At 36.6% G+C, this 20,884-nt stretch overlaps 1 pseudogene across 1 annotated transcript; it reads left to right on the top strand.

The window, feature by feature from the left end:
• The first annotated feature begins 1,046 nt into the window (after positions 1 to 1,046).
• Positions 1,047 to 20,572, top strand: LOC145156687 (cysteine-rich receptor-like protein kinase 2; annotated as a pseudogene). The gene is made up of 8 exons (XR_013736858.1): positions 1,047 to 1,464; positions 17,141 to 17,544; positions 17,686 to 17,796; positions 18,102 to 18,229; positions 18,835 to 19,045; positions 19,140 to 19,371; positions 19,469 to 19,633; positions 20,073 to 20,572. The product of XR_013736858.1 is annotated as a cysteine-rich receptor-like protein kinase 2 (transcript).
• Positions 20,573 to 20,884: the final 312 nt, after the last annotated feature.

The raw sequence follows: 20,884 nt of genomic DNA on the forward strand, positions 1-20,884 counted from the left end.
CTTGTTAAAGCAACTGAACAGCAAACCAGCCATGTATACGAGCAGAAGTTTTGAGATGTTTTGTGGTTATAAACAGGTTTGTGTATATCAGAAGTAATTTTGTTTGCTTGCTTGCTGTGAGAGAGAGAGAGAGAGAGCGAGAGAGAGATTTTATATATTTAGTTTTTTCTTTTTTTTAAAAGAATAATTGAAAAGATCATAAATGGTCCCTGTAGTGTGAAATGACAAAAATGCCCCTCAATTAACGGACAAAAGTTAACGGAGTTAGCAATAAGGACCAATCGTCAAAAGTTTTGAAAACACAGAGACCATCTATGAGGTTTTTAAACCACGGGGACTAAACTTTGGGTAACCACAGGGACTATTTATGATGTTTTTTCTAGTCAACGACGAAACTACGACTATATTCATTAGATTCCAAAGTGTTTTGCGACAAGATAATACGACGTTAATTTCGTCGCCAAGTTCCTTGCTAATTTCATCAATGATCTTGTTGATGTTGGCATGTAGCGGTGAATTTCCAACGGAACTTCCATTGTTGATTCCAATGTTTCTTGTATGTAAAAATATATAAATCTGATCTATAAGTTATGTACGGTCGCACACCACACACATCCTCAGAACCGACCTGATTATAGCCAATCATTCTCTATTGTTTTGATCACTAAGATACAACATGCATATTGATCTTATAAGCTCCAACATATTTATCATAATTCCATCTTCGAGAGAACGTCAAACCACACCCCTTGACCGAGGAACGAGACGACAAACCCGTTGAACAAATATCATACACACAAATAGATGAATATTCGCTAGTCATTTATTATTGTACACCTATCACCTTTCTAACCATTTATTATAGAAAATCCGATACACAATAGGCACACAACAATATTATTCCATATTATTATTATTATTATTATTATTATTATTATTATTATTATTAAAGAAAAGTATACCGTTAACGGTTTGGTCAAGTTCTGCTAGCTTCTTTATATATCTTGTACCCCAAAAGTTACCAGCAGGCATTCGTAAGACTAAAATCCACTTTTGTAGCAAGAACAAAGGAGAAGCCATGACTAGGTGGTGCTTCTATAGATGGCAGATGGTGGTGGTTGCCTTTATGTTCATGGTCTTCCTGACAACTCCGGTGACATCACAGCCACAAACAAACATACTAATCACAGCTTGCAGCCCAGCTAACCACACCAACCTCCCGAATTTCTACGCCAATCTTAACTCTACTTTCCAAGATGTCCGAACACAATTATCGAACAATAACACATACTTTGCCACCGCAGAGCAGACAAGGAATTCAGAGGCAGTTTACGTAATGGGTCAGTGCAGGAACTACATGTCGACAAGGGACTGCGTGGCTTGTTTTGATTTTGCCGATAGGTCAATACGTTTCTGCGCTGGTGCTAACGGTGGCCGAGTTGTACTTGACGGCTGCTTTCTCAGGTGAACATTTTATATTTACTTTTTTCATATTATGAATACACAGACTACGAAGCAAGAGCAGCCAATCTCGAAATATCTATGATCATGCAACGTGCGGTTTGTATTGCGTTGAAAGACTTCCGATTTCCTTGGTTTATTTCTATCATATAGAAGTAAAGTCCACATTTTATTTCTCGTCTGGAATAAACCACCAATTTTTATGGGAGTTGATTTTTCTACTGTTTGAAAAATCAATATAGGGACAATTATATACTTCAACCTATTTATTTTTAATTTATGATATTGAAGAGAGAGATCCAAATTGATTTGCTTCCAAACGACGCCCATTAACCTTCCTCCTTTCTCCTTCGGCGCTGCAGCTTCTCAGTCGCTAATGCTTCCGATTCAAAGGGTAAGTGAAGTAGAAGTGTAGAACCCATCTCTTCAGCCACATCACCCCACCAAAGCCTCCATCTCCGCTTCTTGATGCATGTGTAATTTGTAAAGTGCAACCTTCAATGGATACGGATTCTAAATCTGTGATGGAACTCAAATTATTGAGGAATCTTGAATTCCCGATTTGGCATTTTAGTACCAGAACATTGAAATCAAATCTAACCAGATGTTGTTGAGCTATCACGAATCGTATCCAGATTGGAAGAAAACCACGAAACAATCTGCCATCTCGTATTCTTCTTTAATCGAGTACCTACACCTTGCGCCCAACAAAACAAACGTTTATTCAAGGAGCTTCAACACAAGAGCTTCAAACAACTTGTATACGATGGATAAGTTAATGACATGTGGATGGAGGGCAAGACTTGTATGACGTTAGTTGTCACAGATAGATGGGTTCGATTTTGATTGTCATCTTAAAACTCGGATTCAAAGAACATTTTGTTCTTTGATTCTTTATGTTTTACATCCATTGTTCTATTTGATAACGTGAAATGTGATCGCTTCATGTTCGATACTTCCTGACCATCGCCTGTTTCCATCAAGGGCAACACTTCGTTTTAAGAAGTTGATGGTGGTTATAGCTTGTTGAGAAATTCGGAGATTGAGATTAATTCAAAAACTTTGATTTTTCAATATCTTAAATTAAAATTAAAATGGGTCCATGCATTACTTTTCCATGGATGAATAAAAATAACAATTAAAATTAAAATTAAAATGGTCCATGTATTAATTTTCCATGGATGATTAAAAATAACATGCGGAAAAATTAATTCCCAACTTTTATTCCTCAAAACTGATAAAAGTAGTTTCCAAAATTTATTCCACTATTCAACTTTCAAATTTGTTATTTTTAGTTTTTTTAAAATCTCGACTTTTCCTTGACTCAGAGTCAGCCCCACGGAAGTGTTGAGTATGCGAGTGCATAGGCCCGTATCGTGAAGGGTGGAAATTTAAATTTTCGATAATCCATCAATATCTATGGCTAATCCATTGTGAATCCGTCGTTAATCCGTAGCAAAAATATGTTGCTAATCCGTTGCTATCTATCATTATCCGTTTCTAATCCGCCATATCCTCATTAATCTGAAATGGTAGGGCCCATTTTCACTCTACGCGTAGAGCCTTCAAAATTAATGGATCGCCCTGCCCCGATTAATCTTCGATTAGTACCTAGGCGGTACGCGGCCAACAAAAAGGTGTCTAATGATTAATCCATGTTTAAACAATGAGTTAAACAGTAGAAGCTGATTAAATTTTAATGCTTTCAAGAAGCTTTATCTCAATAGAAACTATTTGATGAATGATTAGTGTTATATTATTAATATTAACTTATATTGTTATAATATTAGTGACATTTACTAATTTTGTTATGATATCAGATATTTTTTATTTTTTAAAATTTAACGGATTTACAATTTGGGGACCCCGACTAATCCCCACTAGGCCGACTAATATCTAGTCACTAGTCGACTGACTTAATACAAGACCAAGCAATGGAGCGGGTTTAGACCTAATCAAATCCAAACCCTTAAGAATTATATGAGTTTCGAGCGTGATTTTTGATTCGTTTACCGTTAACGACCCATACCCACTAACTATTTTATTAAAAGGTTCGTGTATGGATCATCGCCGATCCGCTATGTTTATAACCTGCCCCGTATAAATTTTCGAATTGTATATTTATACTTTATATTGTTATTGTTTATTTTTAATTCTAATTGAAATTCCAAAGGGAAAAGGTCAAATTGTGTTTACCTAGGGCTCGAGGAGTCGACATCCAGACTTCCAATTTTCTGCAGAATCAAGATTTCATTTCGTTTATATTTCATTAAGGAATCTCCAATGCCATTTATAAATCAATAAAATCATCTGTCAATTGGAATAAAGTTTGTAATCACTATTCTCTATCAATATAATCGACAATAAGAAATCAATCAGAATCCAATCGGAATTCCTCGAGTACGTAATATGTTTTCTAAATCGATATTGGTTTTATTCAATAAATATTATTTGAAGTATTATGGTAGATATTTTTTATTTAAGAAATGTTATTTTAAGAATTAAGTAAAATGTGTTTGGTTATTCAAAATATCTACAGATTTCAGAGCGGATTTGAATATTTGGTGATTTGGTGGATAAGGGTATAAGTTTGATTATTCAAAACCCTATGGATTACGGAGAAGGTTTGAATGAAATATTGAAATTTGGTAAAAGAGTTTGGATCAAATTCGATTTGCTCCAAACCCGCTCCATTGTCAGGTCTACTTAATACCGCCTAACGACGTTTCCATCCTTGGTTATTTTATAAAAATGTTTTTGCAATATTATCTGACAAATATCACAAGCTTCTAATAATCAACTAAAATGAAAGTATAACATAAACTAATAAGAAGATTTCATGTTATATACTTATACACATGAATTTTTTGGGAGTGTGTTTCCCCCAATCTAGCTTAAACAAGATTTCAGTGAAGGGCTTGAAATAGCTACCACTTATATACGATCGGTGGGGTTGGTATGGGGATGTTAGGTGTTCATGTGTGAAGGCATGAAAGTCAAAAGTGGCAGTAAGAATAATCGTTAGGTAAGTGGTTGAAGACATTTACTCTATATGTGTCCGAACACATGAAAATAAGTGGTTGTAGATATTTACTTTATATGTGTGAACACATGAAAATAGGGTATGCTACATATTTGTAGCGTTTAAGAATTTTACGTGTGTGAACAATGCAAGCTTCTTTTTTCTTATGCATGCAATGTTTGTGGCATAAACTTGAAGCCTATAAATATGCACTACCCCTTGCTCCAGAATATAACAACAACACTGGATACAAAAGATAGAAAATAGAGAGTAAGGTAGATTTTTGTAACATTAGGTTTTCAGATAAGCTTTTTTTTGCCTTAAGTTGGCATTAATAGGTGTTTGGGAATTTCTCTGGATAGTGACGCTACTTACTTAGCGGTCATGCCTTGACAGGCGTGTTGGGTCAAACCCTAAAAGCCTCGGGATTTGGGCCTATTTAAAGGCATAAACCCCTGAGGTTTCATTATTTCCTCAACATCTATAACCCTCAGAGTAATCATAGAAAACCCTAGCCTCTCTCATTTGATTTTGAGCCTCTAATGCTTATTTATGCACCTTAAAGGAGAACGTAGTGCATTTTATGAAGTAAGGAAGCAAATAGAAAGTTAAATCCAACCTTTTGAGCACCTTCTAGACCATTGTAAGTCTTCAAGCTTGAAGCTTTATAAGTTAGCAGGTCTAGATCTATGATTTTATGCATGTTTTGGTCACTTGGTTGATGTTTTGTTGGAGTTTGGGGAACTACAACCTTAAAGGTTATATTTGTATGGCTTCTAGACCCATGATGGTAAGAAGATAGGAGTTCATCTTGTCATTTGGTCCATGTATGAATATATGAGCTTGTTGGTCCCAATTTTGACATAGACTTGGTATGATGGTGTTAAGGACATGCATATGGATAAAGTTGGAAACTTTATCTGTTAAGACTATATTGTGATGTATTATGGAGGTTTAGAGATGAGGTGTTAATGTATTAAGACCTTAGTTGTAATTTGGGTGTGTTGCCAAGATCGAGTCACAATATGAGGATTTAGTCACGCCACAATATTCGAGTAGACCGCATTTATTTATACCCTTAGCGGTGGCGTCACGACGTTGTGTTGGTCGTATCACGATGACGTGGATAGTTAGATTTTTTTACCAGATTTGACTTTTGGTCAACTGTGTTGGGTTTGGGTCCTGGGGGGGAAAATAGTCTTTTTCCCATAGATTAGGGTTTTTTTGGACCTGGAATCGATAAGGAAGTGTAGTTGAGTATTTTACCTTAATTGCTAAATTTGGATTATTTATTGTGTGGTTGTGGGGATGACTTGATACCACTAGCTTGAGTTGTGGATTTGATCTTGTCTTCTATTCATGTGAGTTCTCACGTACTTTATTATTCCATAGACTATATGATATGTTATGTACGATCATGAATAGCCTCTTGGAGGGAAGTGTGGTCGGGATGTTGGGTTTTACTAGAGAATTGCCTCTTAGATGGAAGTTCTACTGTATCTTAGCATGATGTATGATCAAGGATAGCCTCTCGGAGGGAGGTGTGATCAGGATGTTGTATATAATGAGAGATTAGCATCACGGAGGGAAGTTCTAGTAGGGATACTCCAGGTGATCTCCAAGGACAATTACTCATAGGTATGGAAGATCTTATGAGTTCGTAACATTGGAAGCAACTGATAAATAGTTGGATCTAGAAGAATCACGAATGAGCCCGAGGTACTAGTGGGCAGTGTTAAAATGATGTAATACTACATAATAATAATAATAATGAGTTGTTATCCTTAGTAAAAGTCACATTTTTATGGTCAACAGTGGTTATCACTACGAATGGATAAGAAGGAGTCGTAAAGCTGATAATGAGTTGGTAGATGGGTAGATAACGTGGTATAATACTATGATTCGATTGTATGGTAATAGTTAGGCATGATGTGAAAGATTTTGGTCTTGGTTCGGACCTAAGTAACCTTCATGGATTGGGCCTGAATGATGCAGGCATGCATAAGTCATTTGAGTATGAGGTTATGTGGTCCTAGTTCGAGGTATCAAATTTGGTCGTGAGACTTAATGAGGTAGAGATCAAGATGATCGACATGAGGTTTGCACTTGTTATTAGGTTTGATTAGCTGATGACTGGAGAACCCGCTTACTATTGTATGGTAATTTCATTCTCTTGTGGAGAGGAAAAGAAATCACACTCTTATCATTTGGTAGATAGACAAAAGGAAAGGCATTCTTTTGCAATAAATTCTTCCTTGAGGAAGCAAGGTTCAGCTTTTTGTGAATCTTTTCATTTGTCAGGTAGGGAATTAAGGTGCAGAATCAGGAACCATTAGCATTTAAGGAGTTCAGAAATGGTGATGCTTGCAGAAGGTAAGAGAAGCTGTGGTTGTTACGACAGGTATGGGAAAGTACTTGGAGAAGTTTGTCGAGCGTATGTACCAAGGTGTTCCTAACAACGTGTTTCTATTGTGGTTAGGAAAATGATTATGATCGGGACGATGAGTAAAAGGAGAAGAAAGTGTATTCTTCTTCATAATCACTTGGGGAACATCAAGGATGATTGTCTCTAATTAACTGAAGGGATGGTGTAGGATCCAACACCCATCATTGTGGCCAATGTATTTTGGTTATGGTGATCTGTTATGATTCAGTTCATGCTCGTGTGGAATGGTAAGATTTGATAGACTCTGGTCCTGTCTTATTCTGTTGAATTACGACGAGGTTATGTGCCTAGATCGCCTGTTGTTAGCATGAGTTTTATGATGTTTTAAGAGAATTCATGAACTATTTAATTGGAGAACTATGGGTTTTTTTAGGAATGAAGATGAGAATCATGGATCGTATGTATTGGGTGGTCCGGTTTAGGGTCTTAATGGTTATGGATGATGGTCGATAGTAGTTTGAATCCTAAGTAGGAGAGAATGAATGTTTAGATTAGAGGTTCAGAGGACAATTCGTTTTTAGGCTCGACGTCGTGAGTTAGAATCATCTGCGGTTTGAGTATGTGAGGCTATTAGTTAAGGCTTATTGTGGCAAGAAGGAAAGGTAGTGGTCTCTTTCCGGAGTACTTGTGACTATGAAGTTTTTCCATTATGCTCTCAAGGATATTTCAGATTTTATTCAAGCGTCTGGAAGAATTCAAGGATTGATCAGATCGTGGGTGCAACATGGATTGCCCAGTAGGGCTATTGTGACATCCCCATTTTCACGGCCAGAAAAGACCGATTTTGTTTATGCTTTATAAAAATCAGAGTACCTCTTTTAATAAAAATGTTGCGGAATTTGTTCCCAGTAAAACATGATAAATACGTTATCAAGACATTTCCGAAGAAAAGTATTTTTATTCCTTTTAAAACATTTGGGATGTCATCGTCAATACAGAAACATAAGCATAAACAGAACTTACATTCATTATCACTAGTAATTTATATCTCCTTAATCTCTCAGTGTAATGTGTCTTCATATCAACACATGTGATATAAATAAACTGAGTGGGTCAGGTTGGGAAACCTGGTGAGTACATAGGGTTTTCAACCCACAATAATATAATTATTATGTTTAATCATCAAACAATCAATCAACCCAATTACCTATCCTCATTATCTTATTTACTATTAAGGATCTACCCTAAGAATCAGCTATTTCTCGTTCATTCATTCCTAAGGATTATCCTAAGGAATAGGCACGAAATCCATCGTTGCTAATGACACATCTGTCAAGCACAACTACTAATATTATCACTTAGGCGCAACTGTCAGAATTGTGACATTCCTTATGAGGCGCATCTGTCGGTATTGTCCCTTAGGCGCATCTGTCGGGGTTATGAGGTTCTCTATTAGGCGCTTCTGCTGGTAGAGTCCTTTAGGCGCATCTGCCAGGGTTATCTCGTTTATTGACAGTATCGTTTCCGAGAATCCACTCGCAATACATGTCAATGGGTTTTTAGAGTACAGCTGGTGAATACACAGTTCAAATAACACCTACAGGTTGCGAGCCTGCTAGTGTTCCACTGGACTGTCTAGAATAGTCCGTGGTTGTCATCCATACTCTGCTAGATGACGGGGCCAACACTTGGGTAAAAGGCTTCTCAAATGGTTCACCTCTCACCCTTATATCATGGTCTATATCACCTCTCCTCATTTTGTTTTTGTCACACATCAACTATTTCATCTACCCATGTTTTACCCAACACATTTTGTAGATATAAAATACATATATAGTTTAAATCATTTAAAACATGTATAAAAATCTTTCACCCAGCATAGACGGCAAGTATACAGACAATATGCACACATAGCATGTAATTTATATTAAATACTTCATATCTATGTGTAAGATGAAAGTAACCATGTACTCACTTGATAAGGTGATGACTCGGTACTCGGACAACGCTTCGTTTACTTTAAAATAATTTCCTTCGACGAAACCTAGTATTATTACCACTAGATTTTAGTCTAATATTTACCGTGACTAATTATTAGTCTTATTATTATTATTATTATTATTATTATTATTATTATTATTATTATTATTATTATTATTATTATTATATAAACATTTAAACAATACTTTCCAACCACTATGTACAGACAGGGGCAGACATAAAACACCGGAGGGCAGAACCATTTTGTCATATAGCACTTTTGAAATCCAACAACCCTATGCGGCCCTTTAAACCAGATTCCCCGTACCGCGAGTAGTTAAAAAGACATTATAACGACACTTATATAAGTCATAATAATAGCTCAAATATTTATTATAAGTTCGTAATAACAATACTAATTTTAAATATAAGCTGTATTAAAATAGGTAAGCATAACTTACTTACAAGGGGGTTTAGCTAGGAGTCGGGTTCTGCAGGGGCAGAACTTCGTCGCTGAATCTTTCTAAGAAAGATTCGTGCAACGCTTCAGCGCTCACCTTACTATACTAAAACTACAGAAAGAGAAGTTGAATCACGAGGGACCGAAATGCTCGGGGGATAAGAAGAGAAAGACTCTTGAATCAAGAGAATGGTGCAATAAATATGAGAGCCCAAGGCTCTTATTTATAGTAATTGAATTTACAAAAACAACCCTCCATAATTACTTAATGACCTTATAGTTATATAAACGACTAAACACTCATTCATAATACTATTTTAAATAGATTTAACGATATTTGTACTAAACTAATGTCGAAAGTACTCAACACTAGTCTTATAATAATCGCATCGTCGATGCCTTTCTAATGATATATACATCTGTATATATATGTGTACGTATATATGATTTATACTTTATTTTAATACGTAAATATGCTATTATAATTTGTAACTCGTTCATACGAACTCCATTTTTGATGTTCTTTATATCCACGCGTTGGTATTTACAAGTACTACGACTTTCATTTAGACGCCGTTAGCTAATTCTCATTCTATCTCAGATTTACAAAACTGTATCGAATTTATCGCGCTCGAAGAGTAGGGACCAAGTTTCGTCCATATCTTTAACATACGAGCTCTAATCTCGAAATTCTTTATATCGACACGTAGGTAAAAACAAGATCTAAAACTTTCATTTAGACTCCGTCGGCTAATTCTCGACCGATCTTATATTTAACAGTAGGAGGAGATTATACTGTTAAATGTCCGGGTAAAATTCATAACTTCTACATACAAACTCTGTTTTCGTCTGTATTTTTACCGCTGAGTTCCTATTAATGAGATCTTCATCTCTCATTTAGGTCGCGTAGGCCAAAAACCGATCGAACTAAAATTCGAGTTTCGGGCCGTGCACTGCTATGCCAAATCTTAGAAAATTCATAACTTCCTCATACGAAGTCAGATTTGGGCGTTCTTTTTTTATATGTTCTCGGTTTAACGTATAATACAAATTTTGTTTAGATAACTAAGGCTAAAAAGTCTTCTACCGTAAATTCACTATTTACGTCTCCCGGTGCTGTGCCGGTTTTGCCGTAAAACTTCGACGGGCCATAACTTCTTCGTTATAACTCGGATTTCGGCATTCTTTATATGTACGGAACCCTTGTAACATATACTACAACTTGGTTAAGATTAATCCTTCTAAATAATCTTCCATCAAAAACTCATTTTTGATGCTCATCCTCTCTAAATTGACTAGCCCGAATCTGCGGGCGTTACAACTATGTCTTTAGGGTAGCATGAGTTGTCCTCTTAGCATGGAGCTATTGGTCAAAGGAATTACTCTGGCAAGTAATTCTCTTTGGGAGCATCGAGTAATTCTATAAAAAAACAATTGGGCCACTCTGGTAGTGTATTGGATTTAGAGAGCTTGGTTAGCTAGCAGTAAGGATCAGTAATCTATGGTTAGGGTTTGGAATTGTTGATTAGTCTCAAAGAATAAAATGTGTGATTTCTTTGTAACATTATGTCAGGTTTCAACATTAGTATGTGAGTATTGAGTGCTTGAGGATGGATTTCTTTATGGGTTATGACCGGTATATGGTAATACGGTTGAGGCTTTCTAGTGCGCCAACAATATATGTGAGGTTAAAGCTTGAGATTGTTCAAACCGTTTTGATCAGTTGGTTATGATGTCTATAATCAACATTTGAATTATTCGAGGGCCTATGTCATGGAGTTTCAGAAGTTTGGGTAAGGATGTGATTTTGGGTCAAGTTCTTCGTATTAGGTAGTGGTTTTAAGAGATTCAACACTGGGAGTTTCTATGGGTCAGCAGTGTATCGTCGGAGATCCGTCCAATTTTTTCCCCAATTTGGATACCCTTGATTTGATAATTACGGGGGATGTTCTTTTAGCAGTTTGAGGTCCAACAGTCGTTTTGAAGTTCACATGAATGGATTAAGTAAAATTCCATGTGTCTATCCTAAGTGGGGAATTGAGATATTTGTTATGTCGCATGTGTTAGAGATGGTTGGTTGGTTGTGGGCCAAGGATCGCGATGAGAGTCTCCTTGCATGTTCTTGTTTACAAAAGGCTTGGAAATTTAAAGCATGGTCCGAACACCTTGCGGAATCTTATCTAATATTTATAGGGTCCAAAATGTGTACATGCTTGAATGGTTCCTTTATCTATGTAGTTGGTGGATATCAGAATGTGTGAAATTAAGTTTGGGTTGTCGCATCAACCTGGATGGTAGTTGGGTCGATTCGACCAGGGTTTACTGTGCATTATTTTGAATGATTCTGAAAACTTCCTCTAGGATTGGGAGTTTGATTCGATAGTCAAATGTCAAAGTTCTATTTGGACATTCTCTAGGATTTGGTTCCTTGTTACACATGGATGTAGTGAAAGTATATGATAGAGAAATAGTTCATTCTTCGAATAAATTTAGCAGGGAAGGAGATGAAGATGAACTAAGGAAGTTATTATGTTATCATCATGAATTATATTCGGTGATAATGGTGGTTGCACCTGTACTCGAGGTGGAATTGGTGTAGAAGACTATGGTCAGACTTTAAAAGTTGTAGGGAGAAGTATGGATGGATGGTAGCATATGTATGAAGGGACGTAGTTGGTCCTTGGATTGTAACTAGATGATAGGATGTATTGGATAGTTGAAAGGTGTCGAGAGAAATGTTGACTAATTGGAAAGTTATGGTTGTATGTCAGAAGTTCCCGTTGGGTTTCTCTAATTGTGGACCCCTATTTGTTTATGAAAGTTGGTATTATGAGTTTTGCTTACCAGTAATGTAGTATTGGATCTGGAAAATTTTGAACCATGAAATTCATAGTACTGAACCCTTGGATGATCTATCAGTGGTCGTACACTTGAGCTAGAATGGGAATTTAGATACGATGTAACATCCCAATTTTCAAGGCCAAAAATTTCGTTTTTAATTATGTAATTTATAAAATCATTTACCAAAAACATTGTCGATATAAAATCATAATAAACATGTCTCAAAATCATATCTTCAAATAGTAATAAAATCAGAGTACAATCCCATGAATCTCAAAGTGCGGAATCCGGTGTGTATGTGTGATGCGCTGCTACCGAGCCGACTCCTTCCCCTTCGACGAAGAGGTACCTGAAACACAACTGAAAACTGTAAGCACAAAGCTTAGTGAGTTCCCCCATCATACCAAATACCATACAATAATATATCTAGCCAATCATATCTGGGTGCCGGCCTCCCCTTCGGTCTATTTCAACCGGATAGTTGCCTAGCATATCTGGGTGCTGGCCTCACCTTCGGTCTATTTCAACCGGATACCGGGGACTATTTCACCCCTACCACTACCACATAAAATCATAACATACTGGCACATAGACCATAACAGATAGTGGCATACCAAATAATTATCATACAGACAATCATCTAACTACGAAATCCTACTAGTGGGTCGGCATTGTGGCCTTAGACCCACTTCTACTGGAAGGTAACTCACCTCGATGTCGTGCAGTGTCTGATCTGTCCTCGGTACGGGAATCAACTCGTCTCAACTCCTGAATTCCTACACAGCAATCTTTCTTGATTACTATCTCATGTTCATAACCCCCTTACAAAGGTCAATTCAAGTCCAAGTCAAAGTCAAGGTCAAACCCTAGTCAAAGTTAACTTTGGTCAAAGTCAACATCTGGTTGACTCGACTCGCCGAGTTGGTCCACCAACTCGCCGAGTCCCCATGTCCACCTACTGCCAGAATCCTGTCCTTACTCGTCGAGTCTAGCAAGAGCTCGACAAGTTCGCCTTCAACAACACATCTGACTATCTTCAACCGACTCGCCGAGTTCGTACTTGAACTCGTCGAGTTCATCTTCATCCATATAAGGATGTTCAGTCTATAACTCGCCGAGTTCTTCCTTGAACTCGTCGAGTCCGTCTTCATGTGGTTGGGACATTGCCTTGAACTCGCCGAGTCTGTTCACCTACTCGCCGAGTCCTATGATTTCCAGGTCCAATATCAAACCCCTAGCAGGCTGAGTGTTCCTTCCACTCAACCAAAACCGTTTCCAGAAGATGTTTGGGGGAAAATGCGTCCCGACTCGCCGAGTCACCCAAGCGACTCGCCGAGTCCCTCCTAGTCCAAAACCATTCAATCGATTATAATGGGTCTTAATGCACCCAAATCATAGATATGGCCTCCTAGGGTCCCTTTTACACGAAAAGTTCCAATCTTGACGTACATGCATGGGGTTTTTGGCTCAAAAAGCCATAAAAGAGGTATACATGACGCATGGGTCTCCCATGGCCATAAAGTTGGCACCTTTATGCCATGGGAACCCTCAATGGTTCCATATCTGAAGCACAAATCCACCTCCACCGACAAATCGGAATATAACTCCACTAAAGCTTAGAAAAAGTAGAAAATAACCCCAAATCAAGATCTAAGTAGTGAATAGACAAGGTATCGGCTTTATACCTCAAATAAGCTGGAAATGAGTCACAACCTCTGGATCTACTAGCTTCCACTTGAACTTCCAAGCTTCCTTCTTCTTCTCCAACTTCAAATTCACACAAAAAGGCACCAACAAGCTCAAGAACACTCAAAAGGGGCTTCGGGGTTTCGAGTTAGGGTTTCTCTGGGTTGGGAGGGACGATGGGGGTTGGGTTGAGGCAGAATAAGACGTTTAAATAGGGTGCAAACCCTAACATTAGGGTTTCATCCAGACAGTCCTACTCGTCGAGTCGGTCCCCCGACTCGTCGAGTAGTTCACTAAACCTCCGGGTCCAAAATCGAGTCTACTCGACGAGTTGGGCCTCCAACTCGCCGAGTCCCAGGGAAAAACATGAAAAATACTTGAATTTAAATACGTACCAGGAACCGGGTGTTACATACGAATTGATGATATGATTCGTTTATTGGTATGCTACAGGTGGGAACAACAGGATGATGATGACTTGTCAGGAAGTCAAGTGAGCATCAAAAGCCCCTTTGGGCATGGTTTCTAGATTAGGGATTGGTTGATGTGTATATTTAGAAGCTAAGTACACCGAGAAGGTTTTAGACAAGTTCAACATGGAAGCTGTTAAGGCCAACAGTACACCTTTGGATAGTTAGTTGAGACTTTAAAATAAACAATCCCTAAAGACCAAAGAAGCCAAGGAACAAATGGCTAAAGTTCTCTATGCATCTATAGTTAGTAGCTTAATGTATGTTATGGTATGAACCAGATCAAGTATTACTCATGTCATATGAGTTGTGAGAAATGTAAAATTGAAGAAGAGATCATTGAGAGGGAGTAAAGTGGCTATATGATACTTGAGAGGAATGGCTGAGGTTGTCCTATGTTTCGGAAGAAAAAGGATGGTCTTAGAAGGGTTCGTCGATGCATGTTTGGGTGGATATGTGGATTCGTGTAAAAGCATAACACGTTATGTGTTCATGACCGAAGGTACGTCAATCGTTCGGATGTATAGGTTACAGAAGAGTGTTCATCTCTCAACCACAAAAGCAGAGTATATGGTTGAAGAACTTCCTATCATAACATAGAATGTAGTAGGATAATTGTGTACTACATTTTGAAAACCAGAGTGTAGTTTATCTGGCAAAGAATTTGGTGTTTCACAATAGAACGAAACACGTTAAGATGAGGTACCATTTCATTTGAGAGTCAATTAATGGTGGAACTCTGAATCTGAAGAAAATCCTTAGAATAGAGAATCCAACAAATATGTTCACTAATGTGGTTACCACTGAGAAGTTTTAGTTTTGTATGACTTCAACTGGCCTTTCTAAAGTTTAAGAAAAATACATGGTAGAGAGAGAGAGAGAGATTAAGGAATGTTGCAAGGTTTTGGATGGCAAAGAAAGACTAAGTTATTCAAGCCTTCAAGTGGGAGATTGTTAGGTGTGCATGTGTGAAGGCATGAATGTCAAAAGTGATAGTAACATTAATTTTTAGGTAAGTGGTTGAAGACATTTATTCTATATGAATGTGAACACATGAAAATAAGTGGTTGAATACATTTACTCATTCAACCTCTTAAGTTATTTTCAACCCTTTTGAGGGAACAAACTTTGAAATGACCTGTATTTTTAGTCCCTCTAACCTATATTAGCATGTTTCATGTGCCACTTAAGCATTTTTCATTTAAAAGTCAAAATAGTGAAAACTTAAAAGTCAAAATTATGACTATTTTGACTTTTCATATAATCCTTCGTCTAAATTTTGATACGTTTTGCCCTTATTCACGTACGCTTCTTACCTTCTTCTAGGTTTTGGTTTCCTCTAAAATTGATTAGAATCTGAAGGCAAATCTACTTAACTGTATTTCTTGATTTTAGGTACTAAGGTCCGATTTAGGGGATTAGGGTTCATTCTTTGCAATTACGCCACCAAAAACACGACCTGTCAGTGGGCCAAAGACATACCAGATGTATGTATTCCAAATCTGTTGCTCCACTCACTTGGGTGCTCTCTCCATCTAACAATACTTTGAATGGGTGTCTTGCTCTTGTCCATCGCTCCGCTTACTCTGGAAGCGAGGAGTGACCTTTGTCAGTAACAGGTTTGGACCTCTGTAACTTCACTGTGAAAATTGAACTTCAGCGGTGCTCCATGGAGTAATTGTGAACCACTGTACCAGCGTCCTGATTCCATCACTCCATGTGTTGCTTCCCGGTGTATGCTTTATACAGAATTGGGTATTCCGGCGATGTGCCATTGTTTCCGATATGGTTATCGGTGGAAGCTAAAGATTTATTGAATAAGTGTTTGCGAACAATTATTGAAGAAAGATGGACAGCAAACCAACTTCTTCAACACCCATTTGTTGATTCGATTTATGATTTCCAAAAGATTGAAATTTTTTCAAAGAATTCTCCGAGTAGCATCCTGGATCAAGGATTCTGGGACTGTTTTAAAGCGTTTGAGGCTTCACCACTGATGACCCGGTTGATAAACTTCTCTGGCGAGTCTCCGGTGGTTAGGATAAGACAGTTAGTTGAAGGAACTCCTTCACGTTTTCTCATTTAGGTTGAAGAAGATGAAGAACAACACTGAGTCTTTGGATTTTTTTTTTGACTTTTTAAAGTCAATGATAAGGAAAATGGGTCAATGTCTATGTGGCAGGGGTAACCGGGTTACCCCTTCATTTTGTCAAAAGTGACCAAATCGATCCGACAAAAAACAGTTTGTTCCCTTAAAAGGCACGAAAAAAACTTTAGGGACTGAACGGGTAAAATTGAAATAAATAGTGGGGCTGTTGCGTCATTTTCACTTTAATCTATATGTGTGAGTGAAGACATGAAAATAGGGAATGCTACATATGTGTAGCTTTGAAGACTTTTATGTGTGTGAACGATGCAACATAAGTGCAGTTTAGCCTTGTATGCTTTTAATTTTTTTGATGATAATAAAATTTCTCTCTCTCTCTCTCTCTCTCTCTCTCTCTCTCTCTCTCTCTCTCTCTCTCTCTCTCTCTCTCTCTCTCCGGTGGATGTTGGTCAAATTTGATCATGACCGAACCACGTTAAATATTATGTTCCGATTTTCTTTTTTGTTTGCAGTCTTTTCAGTAGTTTTATTCCGCGTATGTTATCGAAATCGTTTATCATTTTGTCATAAGTGCTTAACTTGTTTTGTTTTGTTGAATCCCAACATAAGAAAATATACATAATTATACCATTTTATAGTTTTTGTATTTTCAATATTTCACATCTCAATCACTCTTTTTTTTGTAATATCCACTATAACTCTAGAGTAACATTATTCTATTTTTAAGGTACGAGGGTAATTCTTTCTACAATCAATCAACAGCGCCAGGAAATGATGGCTTATGTGGCAATCACACATCATCAAGACAAAGTGTTTTTGAAACCACTGTGGATGGATTGATGTCTGATCTTTCTATCGCCACACCAAAAATAAATGGTTTCTTTGCTGCGGCCACAACACCCGTTATTGGCACCAATACAAGTACTGCATACGCTATCGCGCAGTGTGCCATTTCAATAACACGCGATGATTGCAGAAATTGCCTACAAGTGGCATATGCTAACACAAGAGTTTGCGCAGCTGATGTTACTGATGGGAGAAGTGTTGATTCTGGGTGTTTTATGAGGTACTCAGCCTCTCCGTTTTTCCCCAACAATGCAATTATTGATATCACGCCGTTTTTACGAGATGGTAAAACTTCTGAACTCCCTATGCTAATTTCTTATTATATTTATTAATCGCTACACTTAAAATATTATTCGACCCATTTTGAAAATAAGGAATTCAATACAAGTGTATCAACATGCTCTCTTATAATATTTCCATGTACAGGAGGGTCAAGCAACAAGGGAGCCATTATAGGAGGTGTTGTTGGTGTGATCATCTTGCTAATACTTATACTTTTGTGGTATCGTCGATCAAGGAAAAGAACATCACCAGGAAGTATGAATTGTCGATTTAATCATAAATAATTATATTGAAGTTGATCACCAATAGATTTTAAACTGATCAAGCGACTGAGCAAGGTGATTGTATAAATGTCTTATGTGTATTTATGAGACATTAGTATTTGTCTTCTTGAGGCTATCGACACTTGGTTGACAGGGTTGGTGTGTGATGTGGGTGATCATGTGGAATTATTCATCTGTTGTTTTTCCAGATATATATAGTTCTAATCATATTATATTATATTATATTATTTTATAATAATTATAACGATAAACTCTATCTGTATACATGTCGACCAGGTTATGCCATGGAAGCAGAGGATTTGAAAGGTGCAGTACATTACAATTATAACGATCTGCAGTTGGCTACCAATAATTTTGGGGAAGAGAATATTCTAGGGAAAGGAGGTTTTGGTGAAGTATTCAAGGTAATAAAATAGAATTTTTGTATCCAAATAATATTATTGATTTCTTGAGAAATTAAATATCCTCCTACATTTTCTTTTTATTATCATGTTATCCATATCAAATGGTGACAAGTAGATTAAATTATTGTTATTTTCATTAAATGCGATACATGTCAACATTTGATATGGTAGAAAGATGAGTGGAAATAAAATGTAGGAGAATATTTAAATGTTTGTTTTCCACGAAAGAAAAACATTTTCTCATGAATTACATTCATTAGATCTAAACTTTTTAGTCATTGAAGATTCATTGATAAGGAGAATAGTTTAGGGACACATATTTAAGATATACATGTTATTTATATTTATCAAGCAAGAAAGAATGTTTTTTTTTTTTTTTTTTTTCAAATATCACACCCATAGGACTGAAATTTTTGTTGCCCCTACTTGGCTGGTTATTGTGATATTCCTAAATTTTGTACTATAAGTCAATACCTATGGGTTAACCTATCAACTTAACTTTAGATATCGCAAGTCAACATTTCTCATTTTCTACAAACAAATTGGGGATATAATTTCCTTATTATTCACTAATTCAAACAAACTCTTGAATGGTTGAATTATAGGCAACCCTTGATGATAAGAATATTGTGGCAGTAAAGAAACTTCACGTACAACATGGTAGAGTAAAAGAAGAATTTGAGAATGAAGTTAAGCTTATAAGTGACATTCATCATCGAAATCTTCTACGTCTCCTTGGATGGTCAAGTGAAGGATCTGATCTATTTCTAGTCCTGGAATATATGCCAAATGGAAGCCTTGATCAATTCTTATGGGGTAAGTTGGTGTTGCAAAACTATTGATAATTATTCATATGAAATTCAATATTTAGAAACACTTGGTATGTTATTAATATCTCTTCATAATAAAGGTTCAAAAAGGGGTACTTTGGACTGGAATCAACGATATGAAATAATATTTGGGATAGCCAGGGGTCTTGCTCATCTACACAACGAATTTCATGTCAAAATCATTCATAGAGATATCAAATCAAACAACATTCTTCTTACTGATGATTTTAAACCAAAGATAGCAGATTTTGGGCTGGCAAGGTTTCTACCTGAGGATGAAACTCATGTTATCACCAAGTTTGCTGGGACATTGTAAGATTGATTTTTGATACAACTACGTTGTATTAAATCGATCCTCTGTTTGTGTATAATTAAGTTCTTTTATTTTTACTATGAAATACAATGTCAGGGGTTACACAGCGCCAGAATATGCACTACAAGGTGTTTTATCGGATAAAGTTGACACGTACAGCTTTGGAGTCGTGATTCTTGAAATCATTAGTGGCCGAAGGAGTACCGAAGTGACACCTGACAAATCAACCTCAAATCAACCTCTGACTACCTACTGGAACATGTGAGATACCATATTAATACATTTTCTCATTTTTAGTTGTTCTTTTTAGAGAACGACAAGATCGTTTATTCAGATTAATAAGAAACAAAAAAGTTATTGCATAGGAGGTGCAGTACATATGAGAAGAAAGAAAGATAAAATAAGATACATACAAACATGTGTCCTTCCTCAAAACATAGCATGAAGAAAGAATAAGAAAGCAAAACAGATATTCTAACATAGTATATATATATATATATATATATATATATATATATATATATATATATATATATATATATATATATATATATATATATCTTCTAAAATAATTATATCTTTAAAAACAACAGACCTTATATATTTCACATATAAAGGTTACTCATATTTGAGTAGATTTTACATTCTTTGTAAAATAGTTACTGAACTCTTAATTTTTTTTATATGATTGGGTGAACAGGCATGGAAGTCATATGAGAAGAAAGTACATATGGAATTCATTGATGTGACATTGGACTTGAACCAACACCAACAAGAACATGTGATGAAGATCATTGAGATTGCTTTGTTGTGCACCCAATCGCCAGTTACGAAGAGACCAACGATGTCTGAGGTCGTTTTGATGCTTCAAGATGGCCAATCATTGGGGAAAAAAGAGCTAACCAGACCTACTTATGTGCACAATCATGAAAGGAGGATCCATATTGGCTCTTCAAAGAATTTCGTTGCTGCTAATACTATTTGCAAAGACCCAAAGCAAATATTAGAGGCAAATGAGAAGCTACGTAGTGAAAGAGCAGACGCCAAAGTAGATGTATTGGAGGAAGGGATGAATGTTGCAAAAATCTTATAACTTAGGGATTCAAGGTCGATGACGGTGAGGTTATTATGTGGTTTTTTTTTAAAAAAACTTAACATACTGGTCAGCCTATTATTACGTTTTGTCCGAATGAAACAGAAACCTCCATTTTCAGATCGCCCATTTTCCTTGCTTTCTCTACAAAGTGTCGTAAATGAGCATCTTTAAGCCATAATTATTTTTTAATTTAATTGAATTCAATGCTTTTGACATAAAATTAAGTGAATATATATATGTCACTAGTAGAAAAAGGGGTTTTAATGACAACGAATTGTGATGCACACTAATTTTGGCGGACGAAAAAAATCCGACGTAAACATTATGTCATGTTTCATGAAATCTTAGGATTTACGACAGACTTCTATCATAATATGTCATCTTTCGAAAGAAAATTATGACGTACAAACATATAA

Source organism: Lactuca virosa, chromosome 2 (genome assembly GCF_052849685.1).
Source record: "Lactuca virosa cultivar CGN04683 chromosome 2, Lactuca_virosa_CGN04683_v6, whole genome shotgun sequence".
In the NCBI taxonomy this organism is placed as follows: domain Eukaryota; kingdom Viridiplantae; phylum Streptophyta; class Magnoliopsida; order Asterales; family Asteraceae; genus Lactuca; species Lactuca virosa.